Consider the following 6734-nt stretch of genomic DNA (forward strand, 5'->3'; position numbering starts at 1 on the left):
GCTGGTACCTGCGGTTATTCCACAGGCTAGTTAATAACATGTCGGGCAGGAAATCCAAAGTGTGGGATCATTTTGAGAAGGTGAAGGACGAACCCAAAGTGATATGTAAACTCATCTTCACTGGTCGACTACAAACATGACGTATCATCTGAAACATGGAAGTAGCTACATGCCCATTAGCCACTTAGCACAATCATTACTGCTTTGCCCACAGCGTCATTAACAGGCGGCTCGCTCAGTGTGTGACGTGCACTTGTAGATAAAATATAGGCCTATATTAATGAAGGTTCATTAGTATGGTTTGTATTTCTCTGTAATGTAGCACAGTGTTAACAATGTTACTGATACTATTCTTTCTCACACCTTCAACTCAAACCATTGTGTTGCCCCGCCCACAATATATCATTTAATAAATTAAATTAATGTTGTACACATGTGGGTCGAATAATGTCCCTAAGTGAGGACTATTGGTCGACTAGGAAAATTCTAAGTTTGGGGCGTTCCTATTGAACACATGATTTGTTTCGAACATAAGTCTTTAACAAATAGTAAGAGCAGAGTACAGAGCTCTGCTTGTAATCATAGAACTGTAGTCGCTATGTGTAACTGTTGCTCAATTTCACACAGTCTTTGTCTCGTAACAATGCTCTCTCGGCTTTGTGGGTGAAGACAGATGACTGCACCCTCTGTTGTGACACTAACACAATGCCACAATCATCATCATGTAACAGGTCAGCAGCAATGATGAACAACAGTAACCTCCTCTCTGGTCATCACGCATGTGGGAGATGTTGGGACCCACAGCAATCTGAAGCAGGCAGTTGGCTTTCTGCCTTGAATCAGATTTATTTATTTATCTTTATTTATCCTTTATTAAGCCAGGAGGGGCTCATTGAGGTACAAATCTCTTTTTCCAGGGAGTCCTTTTTGTCTTGAAAAGAGATTAAATACGACAGAAGGCAGTCTCCAGTTGTTCGACAGGCATTTCTTTCTGAACATGATATCACAAACATGAAGTTTCCTGGGTCTGGTTTTTGAAGTGCCAAAAGAGAGTGAAGGTTCTGTGGTCCAGCACCACCGGGTCTGTGCTGCCTTCAAAGGCAGAGCTGGATCAACTCTGCACTTTCTGTTGATTTAGTTTGTCAGGCTAGAAAGGACTGCAAAGCTATGGTTTAAAATGTGTACAGTGTCTACGGCCAGACATCCATCCATGCCAAGGCACTCTGTAGTTTGGTGATGGCGTCAGTCCATGTAATCCCAATAAACAGAATGGAGAGGATCAACTGAATGAGCTATTCACTATCTAGAGACACAATCATCTGCTCTTCCAGCACAGAGCTTGATTGCCTTGGACTACGCGATCGAAGAAGCCAAGATGAGCTCTGGTTGAGTGTGTGTGTGAGTGGTTACATCTAGGTGAGACAGCGAAAGACAAAGGGCTTTCATAACAGTTACCATAATTTCGCTAAGATGCACGGGTGCAATGATGACTTAAGATCTTGTGGGTGTGTACGTACATGCACAGAAATGTAGGCGTCCAAGTCCGTCTCTGATCAGTCTGCTCACTCCTTTTCTCTCTCCTTACAAATCCAATACCACTCTGCCACTGCCAATTTCAGGTACTCTCCCTCTAGAATGCAGCGCCAGCCGATTTCAATAGAACAAACTGAAATTGGCAATTCACTCCCCTGTATCGATCCAGTCACTTTAAGACTAGGCACTCAACATTGAGAGCTGCCAACCAACCAAGATTATATAAGTGTGTTCATGCGTGTGTGTTGCTATTTGTGTGCATCAGGGACTGGGAACCCTCACCAGCATTCTGGAGAATCAATACCTGGATTGTCTCCTTGATTTCAGATCTGCATAAACCGAGATGTTATTAACTGCTAAAATGTTTCTCCACTGGTATCATTTACAGTGCCAGGAAAAAATGAATGAAGCACTTTGAGTTTCCTGCATTTTTGCATGATTTAGCTGTAAAATGTTGTCTGATATTCTTTAAAGTCACAATAATGGACAAACTATGTCCCACTGACATAATTACATTAAAACAATTTAATTATTTGGTGTATTAATTCCATTATTTGCTTGAACATTCAGGTCAAGTCAAGTTAAACAAAAGTTTCTTGTATGTGACCAGGAGGAACTTGTTGACCATTTCCCTTTACAAAACTGTTTAGTTATATTCAGGTTTTTTGGAATATCTTTCATAAGAGGCATTATTCAGTTCATGTTATAGAATCTCTGACTGATTTGAGAACATTTTTGTGTTACATCTCACAACCTCTGCAGCTGTCCTTAAAACTTAAGGTGCTTTCAGACCTAGAGTCTGCTTGCTTTGGTCCAAATCAGGCACTAATTTTGTAGCAAAGCTGCGTAATTGCCGAGAGTTGGTTTGTGTTCTCACGGCATCCAGGAAGTATCTTAAGGCAGTACAGGAGGAGGTGCACATTAATAATCCTCCTGGACTGTACCACGCTCATGTTTAACCCAAACAAAGTGTCATGTGACCGCAGTTGGTTCAGATCCAGGTCGGAACACGTTCTCACCACAAACAAACCACACCAGAGTTTGTTTGTAACCACCTCTTCAAGAAGGTCTGCCATTGTTGTGATGCGCACCGGAGCGTGATTGCTGTGTTCACACTTGCCCGAACGAACTACACAAACTTGAGTTGGATCGAACCAAACAGAGCAGGTGTGAAAGCACCCATGGACTTGTAATCAATATGTGTTTGAGTGCATTGTTTTCTTAATTATTAAAGGTTGTTTAAGTCCGGGGGCAGCAAAACAACTTTAAATCATGGAGATCCCTACCCCATGCTTCACTGAAAGGTGATAATGTGTGTTGCTGTACTGACGTAGTGTGTTTACTTTGAAAGAGACTGTGTGTAAACAGAAGACATTGCATGTAACAGGCATAACTTGACACGGTGTCCCAGAACGTCAGCAACTAACACACCCAGGGTACCTTTCAAGTTTTATCTGGAGGGTCCATGACCAAACGTTAATATATGATGAGGTTGGAGTAAAAATACATATATTGACATATGTTATTATATACAACATAAATATGTTATTATATACAACATAAATTGTGACCTCACTGACTTTGAGATACAGTATGTAGACAGATTGTTAAGCCCAGTATAGATTTTAAGAAGCTGGAAATTATATTCAGCCACAAAATAAGCCTGAAAAGCTGGAAATCAGAACTAAAGTACAGGGAGTTGCACAGAGATGATGCACCTTCTCATCTTGTTGCACTGGTGTGAACTGGCACGTTTTTAGAACCTTGCAGAACGGCGCACTGCAAGTAGTTGCCTGTTTCAAGTTGTCTTGTCTCAAATCAAGGCACAACGAACTACTAACTACGATTTCAACTCATTGATTGGAAAATCTGTCTTGTAGTAGCTTTTGTAGAGGTCATTTGTGCAGGGATTCACCTACATACAAATACAAACTTCCTATTGGGATTTTTAATTTGTGTGTTTTACATAGTCTGTATATTTGTTTGTTATAGCGACTACAGACCACATTGTAGTGCTGTTTAATACATGAATAATTCCAAAGGGCTCACTTTATTTGTCTTAGCATTGTAGCGCTTAATCACATATGGATCTTTATTTTTCTTTCTTATTTCATGACTTTTGTAACATTTTATCATCAGCATTTCCGTATTGTAACTGTTCTTTGAAGCACAATAAAACACTCTCAAGGTCTCAATATAATAAATTTGTTTATATTGACTTTTATCTGGCCTCAGTTCTCTGACTATGTGTCTCTACACTAAATTATTTTTCCAGTGATAAATGCCATGTCTATTAATAATTGAGCGGATGAAGGTATAGCAAATGTTCACTCTGGAAGAATACTCTTCTAAAGCACAATCTCAGTCTAATGCTTTCAGAGATCTACATCTGCATTCATCCAAACAAACCCCTCCACAAAGTATGACAAAATAATCACCATGCTTCTGACAAAATTGCAAGTCTTTCTACTGCTCTGCCATGTAGAAAGGCACATTTTGTAATAATTTGTTTGCACAAATCAGTAATTCTTACCCTTGAACTGCTAAATAACAGTGCACGAATCACTCATTTTTTTCCCCTCACATTAATGTTCTCTAAATGAAACTGAGGTTCAAGGTTTGTTTGGCTTGTTTGAACACCGAGAGTATTAGTGGCAGGCGAGCAGCTGTGTTTAAAAGGGGACCTATAATGCTTGTGCATTTTGGGTTTCCACTAGAACATGTTTACTTACTTTAATGGTCAAAAACAATTATTTTCCTCAAGCTGTCTGTGCTGGAACACTTGCATTTACCCTCTGTCTGAGATGCCCTGTTTTAGCATCGATCTCTTTAAGACCCTCCTCCTGAAGAAGTTCAGTTTGCTCTGATTGGTCAGCACTTCCGGGTCTTCTGTATCTCAGCGTCTCTGCAGCGTCATTGCAGCTGGGTAATGACTGACAAGGAGAATTGCAAAACTTTCTACCATGAGAAAAATCCCTCAGTAAAAGCAGCGGTACATATTCCAGTTGGAATACATGTAGTAGTGTACTCGCAGCCAGGAATGACTGTGTATAACGGCACTTTCTCCCCTTAAAGATACAAAATAAAAGCTTCTAATTTAACACTACCGGACATGTTTCAGCTGGAATATGATCCAGAATTGTGGAGAAATTAACGATATTGACAACCAAGATTCCAGGTTTCCTTCATGTTAGCATGTGGCTACATGTAGCAGTGTAGGCTACCTATTTGATATGTATATGTATGTATAATTCACAGCAAAACCAAAGTGGAGGATCTTCTATTTCTAACCTATTATTGGTGTTACTAACTAGGGGTGTAAATCACCAGCTTCATCATGATACGATATTATATCGATTTGTTTGGATGACGATACGATGTTTGCCGATATCACAAAGTCTGTCACGATACGATTTCGATTCGATTCAGGAGCCTGCGATCGCTATGACGCAATATCATATGCCCATCAAACACAGTCATTTACATCAGCTCACAAAAACAACTAGAATATGATTTGACCATTTTATTTCTGAGCTCTTCCAGGTATTAGGCATTTAAATGAAAAACAGTATTCTTCTGTAACAAAAAAATAATAAAAATAGACCTGTTCACTAAAATGGTGACACAGACGTGCTATGTGAATTTCAAAATAAAGGTGTATTTTTAAGATGACGATATGGATCGATGTTTTCATTTTGCATCGATGTAATTGGATCGTTAATCAATGAATCGATGTGGATCGATGTATCGTTACACCCCTATTACTAACCATCTTTCAACAAGCTGTCTGTACAGTGTGCCTCATGGTATGTCTCACTGGAGCAGAATTTTTTAGTTCACTGCCTTAACTTTCGGTCTTGTCCCGCTGCATTTCCCCCTGATACCGCCAAGCACCGTTAAAGCATAATGTTGACTGGCCGCATATCATGCTGATGTTAAAGGACGGATTTTTTCGTCAGAATCTGATGCCACAAGTCACTGTCCAAGTGCCAGATTTCGACGACTTTGGAGTGAGACCAGGTTGGTATATTTTATTTTCCAAATATAATAGGGTAGTTCGATATTGGTATTGTATCTGTATTGTTTGGTTCGTAATGTTTACCAGAGCTGAAAGCCTCATATGTTTCAACACTCATTGTTTGCTCTTTCCTGGCTTGGTCTCTTAAGTTGGCTACACACATACAGCTGTTTAATACAGTGTACTGAAAGTAATGCAAAATGTACATGATGAGCCACAAAGAGTATTAATTGACATTGAGATGTATGGCAGTGCAGTAGTTTTGACCGTTAACCCTTTGACAGCCTGTTTGTACAATACAACAGTCAGTTTCTGCACAAAATACTCTCCTTCAGGGCACAACTAATGCTATTGGCATATTTTTCTGTCCCAGTAATAATATGTGCATGCAAGTTTTAACCCTGTTACCTGCTGGGGTCCGAAGCATTCAGCTGTTGTCTCAGTGCACCTCTCTATGCACTTGATCTGCAGCCCCTCCTTTGTTGATTCACTTCTTCACACTGGGAGTTCCACTTTACACGTGTAAGAAGTCCATCTGTTGAGTCCAGTGCATCAGAAGCTATCCTAAACACCAGCCCATTTTGTTTCCCCCACATATCATTTCCCAAAACTGGTGAATTCACTGCATGGATGGGTGCCATTGCTCAGAGACTTTGTACTGTAGCAGTGTTTTGTTGACTCAAGGTTTCAACACAGCAATCTGCTGAGTCCAGAGCAGTCTCTGTAACCACCAAGAGTGATTCTGCTACTTACCTTTTATGCATTTGCTTAGCAAAACAAAATGTCAATGTGACGATCGACACATCTTTCGATCTCCTTTCAGTATCCTCGTGTTGCAGCATTTTCACATCCAAGGTAACCCCAGTGATAAAGACTCTCTCTCAAGGAATCTGCAAATAACAAGTTGTGTCCTTAAAAACCCTGACCCTATTTTATAGGCCTCTGCTTGAAAATTGCATACCCATAATGAAATGAATATATCTCTGCAACCACAAGGTCTATTTGAATACTTTTGGTGTCATGGTAAAGGGAACACTTGTCAGATTGGTTAAGATGTGTAAATATCAGTATATGTGTTATATGTGAAGAGTAAATGAAGATGGCACACAGCACAAATGAAATATTTTGAGGTTCGCCTAAAAAAAAAAGAAGCATCATTCCAAAGTATCCCTTTGGAATGATG

At 39.9% G+C, this 6734-nt stretch overlaps 1 protein-coding gene across 1 annotated transcript in view; it reads right to left on the reverse strand.

The window, feature by feature from the left end:
- The window catches only part of si (sucrase-isomaltase (alpha-glucosidase)), a 115238-nt gene extending 109078 nt beyond the window's left edge, over positions 1–6160 (reverse strand). Inside the window, exon 1 of the mRNA XM_049576191.1 lies at positions 5960–6160. The gene's annotated coding sequence lies outside the window, so the exon portion shown is untranslated. The remainder of the gene's footprint in view (positions 1–5959) is intronic.
- Positions 6161–6734: the final 574 nt, after the last annotated feature.

Source organism: Epinephelus fuscoguttatus, linkage group LG5 (assembly GCF_011397635.1).
Source record: "Epinephelus fuscoguttatus linkage group LG5, E.fuscoguttatus.final_Chr_v1".
Taxonomy (NCBI): Eukaryota; Metazoa; Chordata; class Actinopteri; order Perciformes; family Serranidae; genus Epinephelus; species Epinephelus fuscoguttatus.